The sequence below is a fragment of the Canis lupus genome, chromosome 28 (assembly GCF_048164855.1).
Source record: "Canis lupus baileyi chromosome 28, mCanLup2.hap1, whole genome shotgun sequence".
NCBI lineage: Eukaryota > Metazoa > Chordata > Mammalia > Carnivora > Canidae > Canis > Canis lupus.
The window spans coordinates 23,419,698-23,447,023 of NC_132865.1; the positions used below are offsets into that span (position 1 = coordinate 23,419,698).

The 27,326-nt window shown below is 38.1% G+C and overlaps 1 long non-coding RNA gene across 1 annotated transcript; it reads left to right on the forward strand.

Moving 5' to 3' along the window:
* Positions 1 to 1,569: 1,569 nt before the first annotated feature.
* Positions 1,570 to 25,638, forward strand: LOC140619982 (uncharacterized). The gene is made up of 3 exons (XR_012019739.1): positions 1,570 to 1,621; positions 18,880 to 19,044; positions 25,564 to 25,638. It is a non-coding gene; the product is annotated as an uncharacterized lncRNA (long non-coding RNA).
* The last annotated feature ends 1,688 nt before the right edge of the window (positions 25,639 to 27,326 follow it).

A 27,326-nucleotide genomic window follows, 5' to 3' on the forward strand; every position in this document is an offset into this window, starting at 1 on the left:
AGCATAGCAACTGAAACAGTTAAAAATTTCTCTTCCCCCAAGTCTTATCTAAACTGTTTTTATCCTCAAGACAACTTCTCAGCCTTCACTGTCATAAGATGTCCTTTGTTGCTAAAGAGGATATGTTACTGGAAATGGGATAACTAAATAATATTTGTAGTAGCATGTTCCAAGGCACCAGACCGCATCAACAATTGTACCAAAAACTCTTTTACAAAACTTAGTGTAACTTCCTTTTGGACATTTTATATTCTTTTTTGAAAATTGGTAGTGTATATAAAACCCCAAGCCTTCAAGTGCTGAATTAAATAAACTGAAAAGAATAATAACTAACCTTCTATAGCATTAACTATATATTCAGAAGCTTTCTTAAAGCAATTAAGTAACATTATTCTTTATATTTTCATGACAAACCTAGGAAGCGGGTTGTTGTTGTTGTTGTTGTTGTTGTTGTTGTTGTTTTTAATAGAGTTTAAGTAACCTGGACATGGTTGTAGAGCAGAAAATTAGTGGATTTATATGAGTTTACTGTCTATGCTCTAAGTCACAACCCTGAGGATCAGCAATATAAGGCCTGTAGGCAGAAATTGGCCTGCCATTTATTTCTGCAAATAAAGTCTCATGCAAATAGAGCCATGCCTACTTATTTACATGTTGTCAGCTGTGGCTTTATAGTTGTGTAGTTGTAACAGAGAAGGTGGTGTGGCCTGCAAAGCCAAGCATATCAACTAACGGGCCCTTTGCAGCAAAAAGTTTGCAGATTCCTGGGCCACAGTCACCGTACATTTGCTTTCTGGTAACTGAATTTGAGTTTGACCTCATAGTAGAGTCTTTGTCTCCATTGAATCAATTTACCTGTTTCACTGGGTGGAGGTAGCTGAAGGTAAAATAACTTGCTGAGAATTGTACATATCCATGAGTTCAGGAAAGCATATTGAGCCTCTTTTCTCCTTTTAGTCATTACTTCATTTGGGGGAAGAAAAGTTCTGCCCTGCCTGATTCTAGTTAGAAACAAATCTAACTTTTGCAGAGGAAGCCTATTAGTCGGGGTCTTCAGAGAAACAGAATCCATAGGAGATCTATATAAAATGAGATTTATTCTAAGAAATCGGTTCGTGTGATTACAGAGACTGAGAAGTTCCAGTCTGCTGTTTGCCAGCTGGAGACCCAGGGGGTATGGTGAGCGGTGTGAGAACCAGGAGAGCAGGTGGTACAGGTTCCAGTCTGAGTGCTGGACAATACTGAGATCCCAGACTGAAAACTAGCAGAGTGAATTTTCCCTTACCTCACCTTCCCTTCTAGTCAGGCCCCCAACAGATTGGATGGAGCCCACCTGCCTTGAGGAGGGCAATCTGTTTCACTCAGTTCACCAATTTAAATGTTAGTCTCTCCTGGAAACACCCTCCAGACAGATTCAGAGTAGTATTTAACCAAATATCTGGACACCCCATGTCCCAGTCAAATTGACACATAAAATTAACCACCACAGGAAGAATTCTCTGATCTCTCTAATCCAAATCCCGGTCAGAACAGTCCTCATAGGCTATTACTCACTATGTCACAATAGGGAGCAAAGCTCACAAGCAACATTCAGATCCTGATGAAGAAGGATAATGTATAGGTAATTTATAAAAATAGTGCTTTCAGCGAACACTCTAATGGGATAATTGGGTGTTGCAGTTCTAGCAAAGTGAGGAGATTTTTTTTTTTTTTTAAAGATTTTATTTATTTATTCATGAGAGACACACAGAGACATAGGCAGAGGGAAAAGCAGGCTGCAGTCAGGGAGCCTGATGGTGGACTTCATCCCAGGACCCCTGGATCACAGCCTGAGACAAAGGCAGACTCTCAACCACTGAGCCACCCAGGCGTCCCTAGTGAGGAGACTCTTAACCCAAGTCTTAAAGTGGGGGAGGTGGGTCACCATGAAAGAACATTTCTTAGAGGATATTCTCTTTTTAGCTGATTCCTCATGGAAGACTAGGAGTTAGCTTGGAAAAGATGTTCCAGGGAGAAAGAATGGCTTATGCAAGAGTCTGGAGATAAAAGAGTGCAGGGGTTTTACAAAATTGCATGTACCTTAGACTGGAAAAGGAGACAAAGCAATGGATGAGAGAGGAGATGAAAAGTAAGCAGGTACCACATCATGAAAGGTTGTAGCAAAGTGCTTAAACTTTATGGAATAACAGGAGAATGCTATGATCAGATTTGTGCTAGAGTGATGAGTAACTGAATGAATTTGATGTTTTTTTAACAGTAGAGAGCAAACTTAAGGTGGCCAAGACCATGCATAAGGCATGGCGGACAGTTCAGGAGCTACCAAAATAATATGGAAGGAGTTGATGGTAAATAGAAAGAAATTGATGTTTCCAGAACTACTGATGTAAAAAAAATATTCTTATTAATATGTCTCTGAGGTTGCAATTGTGGAGGTTGAATCACATTTATTTTTCATTTCAACAAGTTTTTATTTTATTTTACTTATTTTTTTTAAAGATTTTATTTATTTATTCATGAGAGACACAGAAAGAGAGAGGCAGAGACACAGGCAGAGGGAGAAGCAGGCTCCATGCAGGGAGCCCGATGTGGAACTCGATTCCAGGACTCGATCCCAGGACTCCAGGATCACGCCCTGGGCAGAAGGCAGGTGCTAAACCACTGAGCCACCCAGGGATCCTCTTATTTTACTTATTTTTAAAGAGAGATCTCTCGGGCAGCCCAGGTGGCTCAGCGGTTTACCGACGCCTTCAGCCCAGTGCGTGATCCTGGATACTGGGAATGGGTCCCGTGTCAGGCTCCCAGCATGGAGCCTTCTTCTCCCTCTGCCTGTGTCTCTGCTCCCCCCCTCTCTCTCTGTGACTCATGAATAAATAAGTAAAATCTTAAAAAAAAAAAAAAAAAAAAGATAGTTTTCAAGTGGTGGGAAAGGGATGGGGAGAGAATTTCAGGCCAACTCTGCACTGAGCACAGAGCCTGAGTTGGGGCTTGATTCCATGACACTGAGATTGTGACCTGAGCTGAAATCAAAAGTCAAGCGCTAAACTGACTGGGCCACCCAGGTTCCCTTTCAACCAATTTTTAATTTCATATTTGTAAATTAAAAAATGACTTTAGATCCTTAGACTTCTCCCTCATTCAAGCCTACAGAAAAATGCATGAATATATCTAATATTAGCTTTAAGTTTCTTTAATATCTATCTGTCTGTGTCAATGATTATTTATTCTTTCTTGATATGAGCCATAAAGAAAATGTCTCCTGAGGTAATCATAAAAGACTTATTACTTCAATTTTCCTAAACTAAGCTAATTATTAAGAATACACTTAGTGCTTTAGAAACCACCTCCTGAGGTAGAGTTAATTACCTAATCATCCTGGACTCCTGGGACTCTGTAAGTGGAAGCAGAAGGGAAATGAAAGTCTCCTCTGGAGTGTTCTGAAATGCTCCCAAATCACCTCTGTCATTTTGACACCAGGTTGCCCAACTGTTAGATGCCAAAGAAAGGACATTTACTGGTTTCTGATTCTCTATCTGCATCCAATAAATAACAGCATCTCTCAGACCCAATAAATTAGGGGAAGGATATTTAACTAAAAAGAAAAAAAGAACAAAGAAGCTTATGAAAGGATAAAACATCTCTTGGAGGTAATGACTTTAAAAAAATATATGTAATTTAAGATGACAGGTAATTCCCCCTAACCTCTGAGGAGTTTTTGAAATACATCAGCCCAGTAGGTTATAGATAGGAGTCTTGTGTACCTGAAAATATACTTACTCTTCAGGGTAGTATGTGCTCATCCAAATCCACATAAAGTGAAAGGACTTCAGAGATTAAAAAAACACAATGCAGAAGTTTGATAACTTTTAAAAATATGAATTTTTAGCAGTCAATCAGAATATGAAAACCTTTTAATATGCTTTATTAGTGTATAATTGTATAGTTCTGGGCTTAGTGTTATTCACTGATAAATGATTTTAATCAAAGGAGAGGAATACTATTTAACAACAAAACCTACGTTTTCTTTAGATTTATTTAATTGTTATATTTTTGTTGTGCCCAAGATTGCGAATCCGAGAAACCACTGGGGAGCCGACACTGATGCAAGCACACGAGGGTTTATTAACAAGCTCGAGCTTGGGTCCAAGTATACCCGACACAGCGGAGCAGGGACTTGGACCCCGAAGTGGGTTACAGCTGGGTTTTTTATAGGCTGGTCTAGGGGATTTTCAGAAGGGATGGAGGACTTTCTCAAGTTCTGTTTACATTTTGATATGGGGCTTTCAAGGGCATTGAGCTCTGTTCTCATTCTAATATGGGACTTTCTACCACTGGTGTGGGCTCTGTTGTCTTTCTGATATGGAATTACCTGCCGAGGACATTGAGGACATTCTGCAGTTTTTCCCATAAAGTTCAGCTCTTATTCACAGGGGCCTAAGATGGCTGCACTTGTGCTAATGCTAAACTTTAAGTGGGATGGCCTTAATTTTTCTCGGCCTCCACAATTTTCACTAACTAAAAAGGGCAATTCAGGAACAATATTGATGTGAATTTTATAATTAAAAAAAAGACTAGGAGATATGATCTAGCACTTTGAAGAGTTCTGATGTTTTTTTTCTGTATTACTCTTTGTTCATACTGTGTTAGACTAAACTATAGATAGTTTGAGAGAACATTAATAAAAGAATAGTAATAGAATATATTTATTGAACTCTCATTTTGTACTAAAGAGTTTTTTAAATGCTTTGTATTTGTTATTTCACTTAATTCTACACTTGATCTTAGCCAAAATGCCGAGAAGCAATTTATTTCACTTAATTCTAGAAACTGCTAGGATGTAGATTCCAGGAGGTCAGAGATGATTTTGCCTGTTCTACTTCCTGGCACATCTCTTGCATTTCATCTCTGTTATATAGTAGGCATTGGATCGGAAACCACCTGGAAAGTAGGAGACCCATGTTACCCAATAACTAAACTTTGGCAAACCTGTCATCTGGAATAACCTGGAAGCCATCTCATGTGCCTTCTGAGTCTGTAGTTTTAAGATAAATGGTTACCAAGTGTTAGAATAGGAGTGTGTGTCGGTTTTAGGTTTGCATTTTTCAGGTGCTCTTTCAAGAAAGAGAACCCAGATCATGAAATAACCATCTGGATTGCATGTAAACATAATAGAAATTGGGAGTTCAAGAGTTGGAGGCCTTGCAAGTTTAGAAAAACCAATTGCTTACGGATCTGGAACAAGAAGGGAAAATCCAGAGAAAGATTTCAACAAACTTGCACTAATATCCAGCCCTGTGGCAAAGATCAGTTTAAGCATGTGGCCTGCCCACTTCAGTTTAGAAGTTCGGGAATCTCAAAGTATTAGGCTTTAAGTTGGAAGAGGAAAGGATAAATACACAGAGGCAATAAATAAATGAAGCTGGAGAATTACTCTTAAAAAATTATTTTAACTGTGATTATTGGCACATGGAACTTCCTTGAAACAAACAGATCAGAAAGAAGTATTTAAAGGAATTGGTTTGCCAAAAAGATCAGTAGCCAAAGCCCATACATTTACATTTAAATAGGTTTTTAAAAATGATGCATATCCTTGTCATGTCTGACTCATACCTTTACTATCTTATCTGATGGAAAGCATTTCCTAAAACTATAAAAAATATTAAGGACTATAAATAAAGTCACTGATAATACTGATCCTTGAAAAATTCACACTTAGGAACTTTCTTCCATTTTTTTAAGTTGGTCAGTCTTTTATGAAAATGAATAGTTATCCAGTCAGTGTTTCAAGTTCAAGGTAAGAGAGATTCCATTTTTATTCACTTATTCACTCTTTCTGCATTCATTTATTCAATAAATGTCTCTTGTGCTCCTACTTTATGTAAGACTTTAGGCTAGGCATTCACAAATATACATACTTTAAAAAATATATTTTATTTATTTATTCATGAGAGATACAGAGAGAGAGACAGACAGAGACACAGGCTGAGGGAGAAGCAGGCTCCCTGAGAGGAGGCCGATGCAGAACTCGATCCCAGAACCCTGGGATCACAACCCAAGCCAAAGGCAGACGCTCAATCACTGAGCCACCCAGGTACCCCCATACCTTTTTGATTGGCATTACATTAAGGAAAAAATATCCCTTGAATGATCGACCTACATGATGTGTTTTCAAAATGGTTATGATTGTAGATTTTTGTCATTAGGATGGATAATCTCTTTCAAAGCCATCACATCTAAAGAAGAGAGATATATTTCAAAAAAGAAAAAAGGCTCTTAGTAAGTCAGGAAAAAACATAAAATTACTCCAGAGTATAATTAGGATTTCCCTACTTCACCCTTCTATTAATTCAGTGAGAACCTGCACACAGCCTTCTGTTTCATAGCCAACACAGTATCACACTAATGATCCTAAGAAGTACATTATGGGATATATGTCTTTGAATAGAAAGGTATTTGTATACCATTAGGGAAAAACATTCAATTTAATAACTAAGTTTTGTATCTGTGTAATTTGGTTATTATCCTTAATTTTGATTGCTGGACTAGCTGTCAGCTGCAGGGAATCCCATTAACTTAATGTTTTCCTGAATGGAAACAGCTGTATAGAATAAAGAACCCTGGAATACTTATTTGCTCAGAAGTTATCAGTGTAGTCCCCTGGTAGCATTTTGTAAAAATTCTATGCTTCTTATGTCTCTCCATAAAGGGGAGACAAATAGCAAAAATCCATTCTAACTATGAGCAATTATACAACCCTATCTTAATGTATTTGGTCAAATTATGCTATATGTCTTTCAGTTTAAGTCTCCAAAGACATCTTATTATATTTACCTAATTTGAATTTATCGACTACATCACTTTGAGGTGTCAGATTCCTTGTAATTTATTGATAAAGAAACTATAATTCATTACTGTTGCTATAGGAAATTTGTGGATGGATGACAGGACTCGATCAAATTATCTTATTTGAGCAACTAGGTTGTCGAGGCTAATTATTTGAACACATATTTATTGACTATCTTCTATGTGTAAGCCACTGTTTTAGTTGTGGAGGATGCCAGGACTAGCAAGCTCTAGTCTAACCTGGAACAAGGAACAGAGCTAAGGCTAGTATTTAAATTATCTTAAGACAAAATCTGCTAGTAAGAGAGAAGACATACTATATAAGAGAGAAAACAAGAATAGTGGTGGATGTCCAGTCCCAGAGTCTCAGACGATACTCACGTTGCAAGCACAGAGGATCTGGCCTTGAACATGTAGCAGAATTTCAGCATGCACAGATTGCAATGGAGGGTCACATTCTAGAGAAAAGTGACTTAGCAAAGTCACATACATCTTTAGGTGTATGGCTCATTTGGGTAATGGTGGGCAAGTCTGGTTTGCTTGGAGCATAGGGCACAGGAGCAGAAATGGTGGGAGATAGATTAGGACTACCTACTGGCTGGCATCAGATCACGGAAGAATTTTGGCATCAGATCACGGAAGAATTTGAAGGCTGAGGAGTTTGGATTTAATTCTGAAAGAAATGGAGAATCATTGACTGTTTTGAAATGTGGCATGGTATGATTTGTAACTGTACTTTAGAAGATCTTTCTGGCAATAATATGCAGAGGATAGAATGTCCAGAAGTAAGATTTCTATGTGAGAAGGATGGTGTTAATAAATATTAACTAGCTAGAAAAAAAGTAAACTATACATAAGCAATGTAAAATTTATATATATATGTGTGTGTATATAGTTTAATTTTTTCTAATTAGCTAATTCAGGGATTTTTTTTTAAGCAAAAACAAAATGCAATCATTCTTTTGGAGAGGGAATTCATTATAAATTAAATTTCTCAATTTCTTAGCTTTATAACATTATCACTTTCCAAGTCCCATTCTCTTTGTTTAGGATAGTATGAATCAAATCAGTCGGTACTGCAGGGTGCTTAGTACACATCACCATCACCAACATACAGTGGTAGAATGAGGTGAATCTTACCTGATATATCTTCTTCTATTTTCCATTGTTATTCTTTGGAGTCTAGCCAGCCTTCTTCATATGTATATATATAATGTAGGAAACATTGGGGTTCAGAGCCAATGGCCAGGAAATAATTCTTCAGATGTCTTCAGTGCAAAAAAAAAAAATGGTTTTATTAAAGTCCTAGGACAGGACCCGTGGGCAGAAAGAGCTTTGCCGGGGTCATGAAGAGTGGCCAATCACATACTTTCAAGTTGGGAGAGGGTTAGGGATAGAGTCAATCTCTAAGGAATTTTTGAAGCAAGGTTTCCAGGACCTTGAGGGGGCTAGCTATTGTTAGGAAAAGATAATTTATTACTGTCTAATAAAACTCTAGTCATGAGACCCTTTACATGTATATTGGTGGCCATATGCTTAGGGGATGATTGCCAACATACATCTTGGAGGGTAGAGATAAAGGAAGTTTCCAAAGTAATTTTTATATGTTAAAGTGAACTAACAGGATCTCAGAGGTCAGAATAATGTTAAGCTAAGATTGCCTTTTGCCTTTAGCAAAGTATTAACATTGAGGCAGCTGAGTTCCTAGTGGAATGTCACTCTGCCTGTTTGAATGACTTGTCAATGGCCGTAAGCAGTAAAGAAATTTAATTTTTCTTTTGCCTTTGCTCCCCACATCATAATATATGTGTGTGTATGTATGTATGTATGTATGTATGTATATATATGCATGTATGTACATATATATATGTATGTATGTATATACATTTTTTCCTCTAATTTTCTTGAGAAAACCTTCACCTGTTTATGTTCAAAGAAAATGTGAGGTTATTGAAAGAACTAAAGCATAAAAACTCATTATAAACAAGATGATTATATCAAATACAATGCAACAGGCAAAACACAGGTAATATTCATGATCTTTCTCACTCTCATATTTCTTGGTTCTTGTGTCTCAGGGGCTGACAAGGATGCCGGGCAGAGAAGAGGCAGGAAGATGCTGAAGGAAGCTAATTTTGTGTGGGATAGGACATGAAGCCCCCAAAGACGGTGTTCTATAAGAATAAGGAGATAAGACAGATGAGATGATGGTGCTGTGGTTAGAAAACAGAGAAGAGGGCAGCCCCGGTGGCGCAGCGGTTTAGTGCCACCTGCAGCTTGGGGTATGATCGTCGAGTCCCATGTTGGGCTGCTTGCATGGAGCCTGCTTCTCCCTTTGCCTGTGTCTCTGCCTCTCTCTCTCTATGTCTCTATGAATAAATAAAATAAAATCTTTAAAAAAAAAAACAGAGAAGAGAAATTTGGGACAGTAAAGAGAATTAGGAGATAAATTTTATTTATTTATTTAAATTGTGTCTCCTTTGCTTCTCTGCTCCCCATCAAGGGCGTCTTTTCTCATGAAAGACTGACATTTCATTACTCTTCAAGCATTTTATTTTATTATTTTTATTTTTTTAAAAGATTTTATTTATTTATTCATGAGAGACAGAGAGAGTGAGACAGAGACACAGGCAGAGGGAGAAGCAGGTTCCCTATGGGGAACCCAAAGTGGAACTTGATCCCGGGTCCCCAGGATCACACCCTGAGCCAAAGGCAGATGCTCAACTGCTGAGCCACTCCAGGCATCTCACTCTTCAAGCATTTTAGAGTTATGTTTGGGGTTGGTTGAGTATGTCTGAGTGATGAACCGATGTGTCAGCAAGAACACTCAGTCTTCTAGGGGAGGCAGGGTTTACCATGGGTTTCTACACTTCTGCTACAGAGCCATAAAGTATTGTAAAATAACTGGCCACCAATCTTTTCCCTTGTTCGGGATATCGTTTAGTATTTTTGCTGCCTTCTCTGGTCTCATTCTCTCCCACACTCCTTTCCTTTGCCATATCATAGCCACTAGAAAATCCGCTTAGCCCCTAATTTCTTCTTGATGGTGAATTTCTCCCCTCACTGCATCAGAGCTTGACTGGCTGCATTCCAGGCCCTTAAATGCGACTTAACATTAAGTATCAACCTCTTCTTGACATGGACAAAGCTGTTCAAGCTGATACGTGGGGGGAGCCATCCTCGAGGGGTTGCTGGCAAGCAGACCGTATTACGTAAAAGTTTCACTCAGAAAAGTTCTCAGGATCATCCTGTTGAATGTTTGGACTTAGGCAGAAAATGGAAGAATATTGGGAAAGTTGCAATGTACCTGGTGTGTATAGCATTTCAGATTATGTTTACAAATAAACTCAGCAGGAAAATTTTAATGTTGACATAGAGCAGAGAGCCACATAAGACTTTAAAAGCCACTGGTATATATATATATATATATATTTTTTTATAGTGGTAAGAACCAGTGACCATTTGAGTCGAATAAGAGAAACATCTGCTGACAATTTGTGATGGTGATAATATGGCAGCCCTGAAGTATTTCACACTTACTCAGACAACACAGGGCTTTTATCTCTCTAAGTAACCAGTGTGTGTCCTGTTGAGCAGTTACTTTGAAAGTAGTCTCTGTTCTCCTGGTAGCTTTGTGTTCTCCTCTATTTCAATGTAATTAATACGCTCAATATAAATAGCTAAATCTTCAAAAAGATTTGCCTGCCTTGCAAGCACTACATTTCCAATTACACACTAAATTAGGCACATGATTGAACATGAACACTAACATTTTCCAACAGGTGGTGAATAAGCGATTTCCATTCATCAGCTCAGCAATAGCACTCCGGCCAAATCGTCACTCTGTTTCAGAGTTCATCTAATATACCAGGAGCTTTTAACCAATTAAAAAAAAAAAATCTTCCTTTAAAGGAAAGATTTAGGAGAATGAAGTGTCTAATTCTAATCCAAGATGACAGAGCACTGCCATAAGGGTTAGTATTTCCATATGTAAAACGAGGATCTAAATGAAATTTTGTGTGTACTACGAAAATGTATCAAATTAAGGCCACCTAAATAACTTTCCTATTAGACTTCTGATGTTTGTAGCTAATTAATTCTTAACAGATTTTGAAAAGGCACCAGTGTGCTTTATTCTCTTTCTAATGTCAGTTTTTTGAGTATCAGGTTGGGATATAAGGAAATGCAAAAATGATCTCTGCTTTAAAAATTAATTATCCTTGCAGTTTGCATTGTTTATCCCATTCTCTTACTAAGAAAGCAAAATGAAACTAGTAAATTCGAGAAGGTGCCAGGATAGAAAGAATATAGGCAGGTTATAGTAACTGAGACACATTTTATCAGCATTCTGGGATTACTTTATTTGCTTTTTTTTTTTTTTTTTTTTAAGATTTGACTTATTTGGGAGAGAGAGAGAGAGAGAGAGAAAGAGAGAATGAGCAAGGGGAGGGGTGAATGGAGAGGGGCAGGCTGACTCGCTGTTAGATGGAGAGGGGCTCAATCCCAGGATCTTGAGATCATGACCTGTGTCGAAGGCAGACACTTAACCAACTGAGCCACCCAGGCATCCTAGTTTATACTTGCTTTTATGAATAGTTTTCTTTAAAAGACCACACACAGGCCAAGCTGAAAAACTTAAATTTATCAGGTATAAGTATCTAAGATTGAGGAGGAAGACCTTGCTCTGCCCTATGGTTCTTCTAGTTCAACTTAGAATCAACTTGACCTAAGACAGATGAACAGGAGACAATTAAATTTAAGAGGAGTTCATATGGGAAACCCACAGACCTGGAATTCCAAAGACAATGAGGCATCATGAAGCTTATATGAGCTAAGGAGAGGGATAAGATCAGAGAACATAGAAAGGAGAAAGACCTTAGCAAGAATGTGAAAAGCGTTTAGAAAAAAACAAAGGTTGTCTTATTATGCAGATAAGGTTTCCTTATTATGCAGATAAGGTTTCCTTCCTTGGCTGAACTTTGATTACGAGTAAGTCTATAAATAATCTTTAAATCAGGGCACTTGGGTAGCTCATTGGTTGAGCATCTGCCTTCTGCTCAGGTTGTGATCCTGGGACCCTGGGATGGAGTCCCACAAGAGGCTCCCCACAGGGAGCCTGCTTCTCCCTTTCCCTTTATCTCCGCCTCTCTGTGTCTCTCATGAATAAATGAAATCTTAAAAAAAAAAATAATAATAATCTTTATGTCAAAGTAGCCCATCTTGGTGCAGCCTGCCCCTACACTAATAGTCATCAAATAATTTTGGAGAAGTGTTTTAAAGCATAGAGCACTTTCACTGATGGCGTATCAAAGCATTATATAACCCAGCTGGCATAATATGCTACTCAGAGGTAAAACTGAGCAAGGGGAGAACAAAATATCTGGAATATCTATTCTACTAGGTACAGTCCAGGAAAAGGTGATGAGCCAAGCTCAAATGACTGAAGTGTATGTATTTTAATAGACCCAAAGTCTAACATGTGCCACGCACTTACTCTGTATGTGCTAACTTGGTGAAGAAGGAGGAGGAGGAGAAGAGCAGAATAGACATGGCCAGACGATGGAGCAGATGTGATAACACGAAATGAGAAACCAAGATCTACCCAGTGATGTTTCACTCTGAGCTGATTACTGGGTGTGTTTGTCTTGCCGTTTGCTTTCTCATGGGCTGTTGGGAAAGGTGGGACCACAGATCCAGTTGTCTCTCCCGTAGCTTTTGGACAGACTATGCTATAATAAAATAATAAAATGAGTTTTCTCCATGAGAAAACAATAGGATAGTCATGCAGTACCCTTTCTGAGATTTAATTTTCCTTCCTAAATTCCTTGCTTCCAGCAGACAATTGTCGAGTCGCCAAGTAATCAGAGTTTATATAACTTCATTTAGAGACTGATATAATGAAGTAAAATGTCTCATAATTCTGTTTTCACCCAAGAAGTTATGAGTATAATTTTTGTTATAACCCCTCCAAACATGGCATTTTAGAAGGGGATTTGATCCCCAAACCTTAAAGCTCTGATTCATTGGTAACTAAATCTGCACCCATTCAAGGCTCATTACAAGAGGAATCAATGGTGGGTGTACTAATACAGGAAGCCCAGGGGGTAAAACAAAACAGCTGCAACAACAGGAAAAGCAAAAACAAATTTCTAAAGCTTGAAAAAGTGACCATCCTTTACAATCGAAAGGGGCTTCAGAAGTGCATGGAACATTTTCTTAGGAAGCAAGAGACTTCTGTTGGAACCCAAGCTCCAACATTTAGCATGTAAGTAACACTAGAAAACTCTGCACACTGGAAGGGCTCAGGTGTGTGATCCAACATGTAAGGGACTGTATCCCAGGAGGTTTTGATGCCGGTTTTCACTCTCAACTCTATATGGTGCTTTCAGACCAGGGTGCTCCAAACATGTGGAACATTCTCCAGTGAATGGTGCATCACACAGTTCTGGAATCCCACCATCGCATCTCCTCATCAGCGGAATGACAAACTGCTAAAAAGTAGGGGTTATGAAATGTTAGAGAATAGCAGTTTATAAAAAAGCAGAACAAAATTCAAGAAAAAAGAAACTAACAACATTGAAGCATGCTTTTAGTCCTTAGAACTATCAAAGGGAAATAGAAAGCATCTATTTTAATAGAAGAATTGGTAGGAAAAAGGAAGTTTATGTCCAAAAGTATTGAGTGCATATTTTTTTGTATATGATATTTTGTATTCAGCCCATTTCTGAGAAGTTATGATCAGCCACTGCCTTTCATCAGTTGCCTTCTCTACATTATGTGTATGTGCCTTAATTGTTAACAATTTCTCTTCTGTGTTTTCATTAATCAATATATTTCATGATTTATTTTGAACATTTCCAGATATAGAACTATACCAACCGAAGATGGGGCTTAAAATAATTGCGGGATGTAATGGATCTGAGTCACATCTGTACAACACAGTCTTACCTGTGTGTTTGCAGGCAACACAAAGGCTGGTTAGAGACCATGGATAGCCAGCAGGTTTTTATTCAATTACGATAAGCATATGCAGCCATATATATGTTCATTTATGTATGTGTGTGTGTGTGTTTTACAAGGCAATATTTAAGAATTAGCTATTTTCTTTCTGATTTCTTTTTAAAAAATTATTTAGAGAAGTTTATTTATATTCTAGGGATTTAGAAAGCCTCCTTAAGCAAGAATACCTTCCAAGTTGACAGCTTGAGCTCAGTAGAGTATGACCTAGGGTAACTACCTGTACCCTATCTGGGCACCCACTGATATGCTATGTTGTGACTAGGCTCCAGGATTAGCCACGTGTGCTCTGTCCATACAGGGAGATAATGGATTAAGCCTCTTACTTCTTCCTCCTGGACAAGTTGGAGAGACAAGGACCTCCTCAGATGGATTTTATCGACTAAACAGTGAGGAAGGGTCTTTTTCTGGCATCTCACAGAGCCCTACCCTTGATCCTCCCCAAGCAAACTTGTTTTAGGGTCTGTCTCAAGACCAAAAGAACATATATATTTCTCAAACATGCAGATGATACAAAATGGTAGTTAATTTAGTGGGTGACAGGCTCTTTTTTCTGATTTCTTTACTTCACCTTCTTCTTAGCTCCAGGAAAAAAAAAAAAAGTGAAATTGTAGTTTTGGCATGTCCCCATGCTGACATTCTGTAAAGTCTTAGCAATTCTCACTGACTATGGCCTGTTTTTCACTAAGGCATTCATTGATAAATGCTAAAGATGTTACTGTTCCTGAGAGGATTTGCATCTGAATTGGGTCCTCCTTAGGACCTTAATGCCTTCAAAGGTCTAAGAAGTAAAACTCATGCAGAAATTGAAAACATTCTGTCTAAAAACCATATGTCATTTGTTTTCTAGCCTGGTCCAAGTATTATGAGGGTTTTATCCTTTTCAATAAAACAGACTCATTAAAAAATCTCTTCCAAATGTAATTTAACTTTACTGAGTATGCAAGTCTTGTCATATATAAATAAGCAAAGCAAAAAACCTGTTGTCAGACTATTCTTATGGGTTGGCCTAGAAATAAGGTTCAGGTTAATTAGAACAGACAGCTACTTTTACAGATATTTTTGGAAAGAGTGTTCCTGGACCTTCTCAAATCACACAGAGGGGGGTCCAGGACAGGTTCAGCCCTCTGGACATCTGTCAGTAGAGTCCCCAATTATCTTTTGGTTGTTAAAGATTTCACTTAAAGTGGGAGATACATTACTTTTTAAAGGTGTGGGTTTTTTAAGTGATGAGATACCCATGGTCAAAGTTTCTTTTCTTTTTAATATTTTATTTATTTATATTTGAAAGAGGGAGAGTGAAAGCATTAGTGTAGGGAGGGGAGAGGGAGAAGCAGACTCCTTGCTGAGCAGGGAGCCCAATGCGGGACTTGATCCTAGGACTCTGGGATCATGATCTGAGCTGAAGGCAGACGCTTAAGTGACTGAGCCACCCAGGCGCCCTAAAGCTTCTTTCTTTTTTATTTTTTTTAAAGATTTATTTATTTATTTATTTTAGTCGAGGAGGGAGCCGAGAAAGAATCTCAAGAAGACTTTGCCTGATGCAGGACTGGATCTCATGCAACTGAGGTCAAGATCAGAGCCAAAAGCAAGAGTCTGATGTTTAGTTGACTGAGACACCCAGGCAGTCCTCAATGTTTCTGATGGTGTCAGATCCCCATAATTAAAAACTGGCTATTTTTGTGTCGGATCTCCATAATGAAAAAAGAATGAATGCTAAGTGTAACTGAAGCCCACCTTCCAAATTACTCATTGGAATAATTACCAGAAACATGCAAGTTGCAGTCACTACTGTCATATTCATGAGTAATTGGTTGTAAAGCACTGGCCTGTTGCACTGGCTCATTCATACGAGTCCTTTAGACTGAATCTAGAGTTATTACAGAATGCACACTTAATGTCAATGACTGAAAATTCGGTTGCTGACAGTTGTAGATTATGGACAATGGGTAATTAAAATATAATTAATGAGCTAATTAAGACATCAGCAACACAAATGTTTCATTAATTCAATGATAGTTAATGCGGCCACTGTTCTAACACATTTTAATTCTTAATGGAGAAAACTGATCTCGAATGGCTAATATCTCTGCTTTATGACACATACAAAATCATTCTTAGAGGAAGTTGGGCACTCTAATGTTTATCACAAGTCACACAACATCAGCCCAACAGCAGAAAAAGGGTTTTATTAACAGACAAGAGAGTTAAGGGAGCACTTCTAACTGTAAATCCTTGACATCTTCCTGTCTTGCATTTTTAGTATGATTCATTCTTCATTTGCTTAACTTTATAATCCTTAAAATGTCTCCATGCTGTTTTTTAAGAGTTCATAGGCCTTTGGCAAACTGAATAAAGTGTTCGGCAATAATACTCCACTATCTGGACATTACACAAATGTGACTAAGTTTCTACTTTTTGAAGACACCAATTCTACGAGAAGAGATTAGAAAGGAGGATCAGGAAAAATCAAAGTGTTGGTTGCTAAACTGAGGTTGTGAAGAAGGATCCTGGTGCCATTTCTTCCATGCTCCTGCAGAAATGGAGCAAACATTCTTCCTCCATATGCTTATCCACTTTCTAATCTGCAGCTTTTTCAGGAGTTCACCTCATGTTGTGAGCAGTTAGTACTAGGTAATTTATTCAACAATTAGTTGGTCCTACCTGTCAAGTGATTGATAGTGGGGAAGTACCCAAACTTGGTAAAACATTTTAGCTGCAAAAGAAAGCTGCAAAAGAAAGAAAGTGGGGAGCTTTAGCTTAGAAAGTAAGCTAACATTGAAGTGACCAGAGAGAAAGTATTTCATGTGGTTTATGTGTATATGTGATTGACTGATGACAAACTTTTTCAAGGATGATATGTCATAGTTTAATGTAAAAAAGATTTGAAGAGACTTTCATGGCAGCTTTATATTTAGCATATATAAGTTGAAAAAATGACTAGCATGTAGGATGAATTCAGCAAGACTTTATGTAAAATTATTTTATACTAATCATACCATCCATATATGCATAATAATCACATCCTCCATATGTGCATAAAATATAGATATGCATATTTGTTAGCCATATACCATCTATTTATTTAGTCTTCAGGGAATTCTTGTTGTTTTTATGGATTCTTGGACTTTGCAAAACCCTTGGAATTCCCCAACCCCATTCCCCCTCAAAGGGGGAATGCCTGTGACTAAGAACAAGAGCTTGAAAACATTGGCTTCGATGATCAGCCCTTTAGGATTTTACAGTGTATTAGGGAAATAAGATATAAATATGAGAAACTTATGGATATAGATCAATTAAAGTATCATATAGTGACGTAGGTAGGAAATGAGTAACACAATAAACAATAAAAGTGGTAGGATTTCCTAGTTGACCACCATGAATTAACATGGGTAAGAAGATTTTGCAGAGGAGATTGGGACAGGAACTGAGGCTTGAAAAATGAATAAAGATTAGGTTGGCAAAAAGGAAGTAAGAGGGCATTCCTGATAGGAAGCAAAACTATATGTGCTGTGACTGTGAGTAGACTAGCAGAGCTAGAAAGAAAGTACATTTTTAGCAATTACATTTCCATTATTGGTAGGCATGCTGTAAAAGGTAATATAAGTCAGAGTAGTCTTAGTGATAGCTAAAAGTGACTTTGCTATGCAAAACAGCCAGGAGGAAAGAGGGGACATTAAAAGTGGACCCTTATTTAGAATTTCCCCAAGATCTGACACTCCAAAGTATGCAGCTCTTAAAGTCCCATGTATTATGACCATGCTATACAATAGTAGAAAATCTACAGTATCTGCATCCTGGCAGGGCTGGGGGGAATGAGATATGAGCACAGATATTAAGAACTCTCTAAAATAATGCTAGATATTCTTGTACCTAATTCTAATTTTATTACTCATTATTTTTCCATGAGGGTACAAGTTCATCTTTGAAAAAAAAATGGTCTTGGGGATCCCTGGGTGGCTCAGCGGTTTGGCGCCTGCCTTTGACCCAGGGCGCGATCCCGGAGTCCCGGGATCGAGTCCCACGTCGGGCTCCTGGCATGGAGCCCGCTTCTCCCTCTGCCTGTGTCTCTGCCTCTCTCTCCTCTCTCTATGACTATCATGAATAAATAATAAAAAAAAATTTTAAAAAATGGTCTTAATTCAACTTTGGGAGACAATACGTTTAAAGAGTTCTAAAGAGAGGACAATTAAGTAATAACTGGTGGATGATGGGATGGGACATGGGGACATGAATAAATAGTAAGAGCTATGACATATAGTGGAAAACAGATTAAATTTGAAAAGGACACTGGGAGGTAGTGTAGGTCAGAGAAATGGGTCTCTTGTTTAATCAGCAGAAGAGTTCCTGTATTCCCTAATAAATTAAAAAAATAGAGGATAAACTAAGGTTTCTGGAAAGTCATAAATGCTTTTGAGCAGGCAAGCACTGTGATAAAAGCAGGAATTTAAGATCATAATTTAGGTGGAGGGGTGCAGGCATAAGGAAAAGATCAGGAGCAGGTAAAACCATTAAGTAGGGTTGCAAGAATCTAGCTGTCTGGGGATGAGCATGAACTGGGCAATGATAGGAATGAAAGAGAAGAAGGGATGAATTCCAGAGATCATTCAGTGGAAGACTGGCGGGACTCAGTAGCTCTCTTTCTCATGACACAAAGGTGATGGAGGAGTATGGGTTATTCTGAAGTTGCGACTTGAAGCACCGAGGCTAGGCAAGATGAATGACTGAGGTATGGGGGAGAAAAACTGTTTGTGGCTTGGATGTTTTGCATTTGAGGAAAATAGCAGAAACATAATAGGAAACGGAAGAAGGATATTAAGAAATTAAACAGTGGGCCATGAAGCGAAGAGCAGGTGGATTTTAAAGAATTTCCTTCTCACCCTGGAAAGAATTTTTTTCCAGAATAGAATAGATATAAAGAACAAATTCACCAGGAAATGAGAATGTTTTGGTGCTTTATTCAAAATTATAAAACATGATTTTCTATTGGCTACCACTCTCTTTCATTTATTCATTCAACAGATGACAAAGTTTAATGGCAGTCATTCTTTGAAGTTTATCTACCTAAGCTGGAGCCAGGTCAAAAAGTTTCCCTAAGAGTGACTTCTGGGGAAGATATCAATGGCATCTATAGAAAGAACAAAGAGACAGAAAATATGAAAGGCAAGAGGAAAAAAAGCAAGAAAGGTATGAGGGCAAAAAAAAAAAAAAAAAAAAAGAAATTAAGAAGAAATGAGGCATGGGAAATGAAAGTAGACACCGAGCTTCTCTAATGGCTCCAACAAGGAAAGAAAAGCTACATTTGTCTTTTCCTTTTAAATAAATAGAACATTTTCCCAATAATGCCAAGATGACTCACAATGCACATTTGATGTATCTTATAATTTTCCTATACACTGCAAAGACAACACAGTTGAGCTAATGCTGGCCAAGTCTTACATGTAATTATAGGATGCCTATAGGGTTTCTAGTACAATATATTAATGAAAGCTGGTTATTTAATTATGGCATAATAAAATGAAAAGCTTTTAGAGTCATTTGTTGAAACAGACCAAAAAACATTTTCCCAAATATAGCTGAGGAGCTGTGGAATCATATCTTGATGTAAGTGGATGCCTCTGCCAGGGTATAGAAACAGTTTTTCCTGTCACTAAAAGGACAAACTATAATCCATCTGCCATGTATAATTTGACAATCTGTAATGCCTAAACAGTAGGAGGGAAAGGCATGTCTTCCAAAATTTCCCCCAAAGGAGGAGGCTTTCAGCAGTTCCCAATTACTATCCAGGCTGACTGTCTCACTTGAGACATCTGCTCAGCAGTTAGCCATGAAAACCTGGCACATAGGAGACCAGAGGTGTGCCTCACAATTACTGTTGGCTTTGGAGTGCCCGATTGTTAGGATAGGAGCCAATCACTGAGCTTCAGGTGTACAATTTGGCAAGTTGTGGTGGTGTGCCAGTGTGTGTCCCCAGACCTAACTATGTACATAAACTTCTGAGATGATAATCTTGCTTAAAGTTCACGGTGGAAAATCCACTGTGAAATGAGTCTGTGTTTAGTCATGAGCCAAAGATCGTTACACATTTCTACTGATAATAGAAGAATGAAAATCATATAATGCCATAGATCAATGTTTCCTGCAGATAAGATTTGCTTTCTCAGGGCCCAGTTCAGTTCATTACACTTACTAATCCTACTAAAAGTCTTTCCTGGCAACGGTTCAGAGCACACAAAATGGTTCTCTACAAAGACTTACTTTGGTTACCCCATGGATGGTGTCCCAGGTAGGGCTGATTTTAGGGGGAAGAGAAGAAACTTCCATTTTGCAGATTCAGGTTCACCTTTGAAATCTTGAGAAAGCGGGAGGAGATTCAAGAGTCACCCTGTGTGAGAAGACAAATTGCTAAAAGGTAAAAATACCAACATTGTGAATGGGTAAAGAACCAGATGAGGGCTTTCTCCATCTGTAGCGATGGCACTGTTTCAGAACTAGCACAATCCACAAGTATCCCTTCCAAACAGCCAAAAGACCTAATTAGGGAGAGGACTAAGGAGAAATGACAACCAGATGTAATGTGGAATCCTAGCCTGGATCCTGGAACAGAAAAAGGACACTAGTGGAAAAACTAGTGAAAGCGGAATAAATCCTTAGTTTGGTTAATAGTCTTGTACAACGTCAGTTTCTTGATTTTGATAATTCTACTGTGATGATGTTAACATCAGGGAAAGCTAGATGACCAGTATATGGAAACACTTTGTATTATCTTTGTAACTCTTTTGTAAAGCCTTAAATTACCTCAAATTAAAAAGTTAAAAAGAAAAGACCCAATCAGCTCAATAGAAAAATTAGTCACCGTGCTGAGCACTTTGTTTGCCAGTGTAAAGCCAAATCAATGTGCTAAGGGTTCTTTCTTTGAACTATTGTGGAATTAGAGAATTATTATGGAATTACAGAACTTCAACAATTATGGAGGCAATATTAAAGTTGATTTAGTCTTTAAATTTTTTTTTTTTTTAAATGAGGAAACCAAGGCAAGATCTGCGAAGTCACTTCCCCACGAGCTCTCATTTAATGAAATGCAGAGCGGGGAAAAGAATCTGGGTTCTTTGCCAATGTCACAAGCACAATCTGAATAGCATGTTGCTTCGCTGCAATCATCAACGGATCCCTGGATAGGAAACAGGCACCTAAGGTGTTCAGAGCCCTGTGCTACACTCTGAAAAGATGTGGCTCTCCCTCTGTCCAGGCCCATGTCCATTTTTACAGCCCTTCACAATTATCACAGCATAATTGAGGAGACATATAAGGTGAGAACTAAAATTTTAAAATCATTAGGCAGTAAATGGTGTTAAATAAGCAGTATTGTCAATAGTTGCAGAAAGATGCTGTTTATACATAAATTGTTATGTTACTAAATCCGTCCTCTAAAGAATTAACCCTGTGGTGTTCCTACATGTGTCAGTGTCAGAAGAAACCAGAACTCTGATATGTCAGGAGGTCAGAGAAAATATTCAGTTGGTTGGCTCTCATCAGGTCCTCCTTTCTTGGTGCACTTTAACGGGAAGAGGTGCCTACAGTCCTTTTTTCTAGACACGATCCATTTATTACTCCCCATGTTTTTGTATATTTGTTTTGTTTTTGGAGAGAATGTGATGTCAAGGGAAATGGCAGGAGGTTGTTCATGTCAAAGACAATGTTCCAAAAGTACGATGCAAGTAAGATATATTGTCTGGAAATGGAGCCTCTAAATAAGTTAAAAAGGAACGAAGAACAGCCCACACAAACTGAAATGAGTGAGTTTCATGTGTTTCTATGTTTTTAATTGTGGAAAATGTGGAAGAAATGAATTGAAGCTGCCTCATCGGTGGCTTTGATTTTTAGCAATTTGTATTCTTAAAAACAAGGCTTCCTGAACACGCAAGACCTGAGAGCAGAATTGCAGAGTACGTGTTGCCAAGTGTATAAATAAGTTTATTTTCCAACTTTTCTCGACATCAAATGCTCATAATTTCCACGTTTTTTTCCTTTCATCAAATCAAATGTTATTACAAGACCTTCATAGACAAACCTCAGCTCACGATCCAGTCTTTAGTTTCTTCAGACTCATCTTACATTCACAGGGCAGTAATTTAATATGCGTTAGAGTTGCTTGACAATTCTGGATTTTTCATCTGGACACATTTCCTTGAGAATTCTAGAGTGATAGCCAGCCTGGTATTAGCTTCTGTAGTAATACATCATTTTTTCCCAAAAGCAAATGCCAGTCTTATTAGATTCCATGGAAAGTCATATGCTCTTTGAGGGCAGCAACTGAGTCTCCAACTGTTTTGTAATCCACACAGCCCTTGACAAAATACATTTTCAACAGTAGGTGTTTAATAAATCTTAACTGACTGACTCACTGACTAAATGATTGAATGAACAAATGAGAGATTTGTTGAATTCATTAAACAAATAATTCCGTATAAATCATTGCGAACAATGCCTGGCATTTCTTTCCCAAGGAACAGACATCAGGACTTAAAATTGTCCTACTCAATGAAAATGACGCATACTCATTCAAAGTCAAAAATGAAGCAAGCTCTTGGCCAACTCAGGCCACACTTTAACTTTAGCAAAATATATTTTCAGCTTGAAATATGCAAGTGATTCCCACAATGTTCCAGACATTTAGTCTGAATAAATAAACGAGACCAAATAACTACCTGGTCTCATGTCTCCTGCCAGCATTCTTGTCTTACCTCCTGCTCTTCTTTGCCTCCTTCTTCTGGGTCTCTGATCATGCTGTCCCAGCTTCCTGGAATGTCCTTTCTCAATGTGGTCCATCAGTACATTCCAATGCCTAGAGGACATCCACACTCCCCTAATTATTCTTGGGCAGATGGGACATATTGTTTGGCTTCATCTTAGCCCTTTTTTCTCAAGAAAAAAGTCAGAATTCAGTGGTCAAATACATGTGGAAAACTGATATCCTTTTGGTAGGTTAGGGATTCCTTTCCCTACCTTTAATCTAGCCCTAGGACCTCCTCCCCATTCCAGGAACATGCCTCATGTGATCCTGCCGTGGCTTTCTGGTTTCCTTTGCCCTGAAAGCTTTTCCCGCGCATAACCACTCTGCTGATTCTCTCACTTTGCTCAGGCTTCTGCTCTGATGTGATATGGGTGGAGGCCTACCTGCTTCAAGCCCTGTTTGAAGGACAGCCTTATTTTGCTTATTGCTGAATTCCTAGAGCATGACACATGATGGGCACCCAATAAATATTTCTTGAATAGATGGATTGATATAATATTAAATTTTCTTAGATTCATAAGGCATACTAACCTGTTAAATAAAGCTAATTTTATTTCTGAAATTACTTGGCCATGCTACAACATGCTTTGAAATATACAGCTCCAAATTATATAGACTGTTCCTTCTACTGAATGCCTGGAGACTTTATCAGAGGTTACATATAGTTTATTATAATGTCCTTTAATTAATTTAATAGGTACTATTTCTTCCTCTCCCAATTAACTTTGAACTTCCTTGAGTTCAGAGACCACATCAAATATTCTTCTACATTGCTCTGGTGTCTAACACAATTCATGAGACACCACAGGTACTCAAGCAATTGCTAATTTCTGAAGGAAATATTTATCTTTTTTTGCAAATATGTGAAATATCTGTCATTCAACAAAGATATAGTTTCTTTGAAGTTCAATTTTGTGAGTTTGTAGTAAGAAGACAGTAAAACAAAAAAGACAGAAATTCATTAGGTGATTCCTACAAATCCTTCTGTGGAAAATGACTTTATTGATTGTTTTGGATATGAAAACTGGACAAACTATCTAGACCTATGCCTTGGAAAACAGACAAAACCAAAGGTTTACGTTAAAACCCTGTATTTCAAAATGGATATTACATCACCATAATTTTTTTTTTAAGATTTTGTTTTTATTTATTCATGAGAAACACACAGAGAGAGGCATAGACATAGTCAGAGGGAGAAGCAGGCTCCCTGCTGGGAGCCTGATGCTGGACTTGATCCCAGGACCCTGGGATCACGCCTTGAGCTGAAGGCAGACACTCAACCACTGAGTCACCCAGGTCCCACATCACCATAGTTTTAAAGAGGCATTTTTTTCTTCAGATTTAAAGACACTGAAGTGGCCTATTTTCTGTCAATTAGAAATGGATGAGATGAATATAAGAGTTTCTCTTTTTCTTAAGAAAAGTACACATGCAAAGGGCTCTGCCATAAACACTTAATGAGCCAACTCTGTACTTTTAAGAGAATCCTGGTCTTCTCTTTCTTAAGGCAATGACTCAACTAATTGCCCAAGGGACTCACAAAGTACAATATTTTTATGACAGAATTTTTTATTCTTTCATAGTGGTCACTAAAGAGAAAATTGCTTCTTGGAAACAGACTCATAGAGCTATGTTTAAAACACATAAACTGCTACTGATTTTTGTTTTTATTCTCATTTTAAAGTTTAAATAAACTAAATTTGTTTCCATCAAGTAAATGTAAAAATGTCTTTGCACGTTTGAAAATCCCGAGTATACTTTTAAAATATTTAAAAATTTAGAATTATTATAAACCTTGAACTTGGCAATAATGTCCTTGTCATAAATGCATACCAAAACCAAAGTTTAAAAATATACCTTCAAGAAGATGAAGGCATGAATGAACATGTATTGAGAATATTATAATGAAATTTTCTGTTCTTATTATTTATATGTATGTTTGTGAAAGTACTTATGTACGAGACGTCCTAGCTATTAATAATTTAGGGAAAGTAAATTATAGAGCAAACATATCTATGTGGCTTTTATCTTTCATGTCTCATTTTACTTTTCTTTCACATGCTACCAAAAATAGTAATTATCAAACTACTTCTATAAGACTTTTAATAACAACTCTGTCTGTATCTAAGCACTCTATCAAAACAAGGAGATATAATGTAGAGAAAGAAGTTTCATATTTTAAAGTAACAGACACATTGGAATTTTAATCTGGTTCAAGTGCTGATGGTTGTTTGATGCAGTTTTGCTCGAATTGTGCTCTGAGTTGGTGGAGGGGCTGTGAGTGGTGGCCTAGCCCAGGGTGACATGCCATGAACCAGGACTGGAGTATCTTTACACAAGAGGACAGGTGAGGGAAGGCATTCTCAAGTCCATGGACATGAGATTGAGTTTGAAGGCACCGATGTAGTTAAAATATAACTGGCATCAACTATCTGTAGATTATGATTCTGGGGGGGCAAGTCACTGCACACCCTCCCACCTGCAAACTATGGGAAAGCTAGAGTTCATTGAATTGTGAAGACTAACTGGGGTGAACATTGATAATCATTCCCCAGTACTCTAGGGAGTCTGGGGAAAGCAGATGGACGTGGAAAAAGGACTAGCTGAGAAAGAAGGAGAAAGTGCCAGAGAGTGGATGAATAAAGCTTGAAATCTGACAGTAGTGTGTGAGGTGTGTAAGGGAGATGAGAGAAGAGCCTGAGATATTATATTGTTAACTGCATTGTAAAACTTAAAGATAAACACATAAAAATTAAAATCTATTAAATCCTGCCACTCAGAAATCGCCAGTGCTGTCATCCGGTGTGGCAATATAATATATATTCCAAATTGGGATCATATCTATTTTTAGACTATCGTCCTCCCCCAGAGAATAACATATCATATGTATTCTTTTTCATTTCAATTATTAGAACTCTTTAGTGTCGTTTTGGACCGTGCTCATATTTTTCATCCTTCCTCCAGCCCGTGTATCACCTAAACTCCCCAGGTAAGATTAACACCAACTGTTAGAGTCTTCCCTTGGCTACTTTGGCACCATCTCCACTGTTATCATATGTGGCCTAAAAAAGAAGGTTTCTAGGAACATATTCTAAGATACCAAATACTTCTACGTGTTTAATTTTCTCTATTATCTGTGTGAGTTCACAAATGTTCATGGTTGTCAGTCTAAGGGGGAAGGGAGGAGAATGTTGGAAAACGGTGTAGGTTATCAACACCTAAAATACCTCTGGAGAAAAGCAAAGAAGACTTCAGAAAGAAGTTCACGTTACTGGCAAAAGCACGCTTCATGCATTCCAATCGAAAGCCAACTTTGATCGTCTCCATGGGCCTAAGCCGTCTGGTTTGTCCATATCCCAGCTAGCTTTCCCCCCTCGATTTGGATAAATCTAATGGGAGACTTATCAATCCAGTGGTTTCTCAGTGCTGTCATGAACAGTTGGCTCGGGCACACAAAATGACACTTGGAAAAAAAGTCTTATTTTAACAACCCTGTTGACTTTCCAACTTCTCTGTTACCACAGTCATCAGAGTCTAATTTACTCTTCAGGGGCCCTAATCATTCTATAGCTGGAGCTGGGCAGAAAGAAAATAATTTGTTCACTTAACAGAAAGAAAGTCTATACTCCCAAAACAAACCGAGTCAGACAGAGAACTTCGAATTAGCAGGCTCTGCTGACGGAACTCCTTTCCCGACTTTTCATCAGTCTGGTGACAGTGGACTCTGGACAGAGATAAATGAGGGGTCAAGCTACCCTTCATTTTTCCAGAGGATTATTTCGCCCACAGATAAGGCACAAAGAAGGAAGTAATAGTCAAGACCAGCCTGTAAGAAAACAAAAAAGGGATAGCTAACAAAAGCTCATTCTCCCAGCAGCTGTCCCTGCCCCCTTCTGCATGATGAGCACGCCCACCAGCATGCAGAGTTTGTTATTTTTTTCAGCCAGGGAAGAAAAAAACACAAAGCTAATATGTGGCAAAGATCATTGTGCCTCACATAGTAGATACTTGTATTGCTTTTCCTGACTTTATAACCAAAGTTAAAAAAAAACCAAAAGAAAATAACTTTCTGCGCTTATTGTATTTCATAATACAGAAAGCCCAGGACCATACCAAATTAGGTGTGTTAAACACATACAGATCGATTGATTTTTAATGAAGAGAATAGTGATAATCGTGCCAGTCTCTCACTGTGACTCACTTATTGGAAGAAAGAAAACTTTCTGAATGCTATTATTATTCTTACGATGTATTAAGGAAAAGGGAAGGGCCAGCCCTGTAAACAAGCAAAAAGCAAGCACAAAGATACACAGGAGTTTGTTATAGGCCTTTCTCATTGTGGATGAAATTTAATTTGTATAACTCGACTTCCTTTCTGAGTCACTGTTGAACTTATTCTTCTGTGGAAATAATACTAGATGCTTTGAATTTTGTCAGGGAAATGCTAATCCTTAGCATAGAAAGATTTTGAAAGTCCTCATTCCTATCTCTTCAGTTATTTTGTTTTATTTTAAGATTTTTTACTTATTTATGCAAGAGAGCGAGAGTGCAGAAGCAGATGCCCCCCTGAGCAGGGGGCCCAACTCAGGGTTCCATTCCAGGACCCTCGGATCATGACCTGTGCCAAAGGCAGACACTTAACCCACTGAGCCACCCAGGTGCCCTTTCTTCAGTT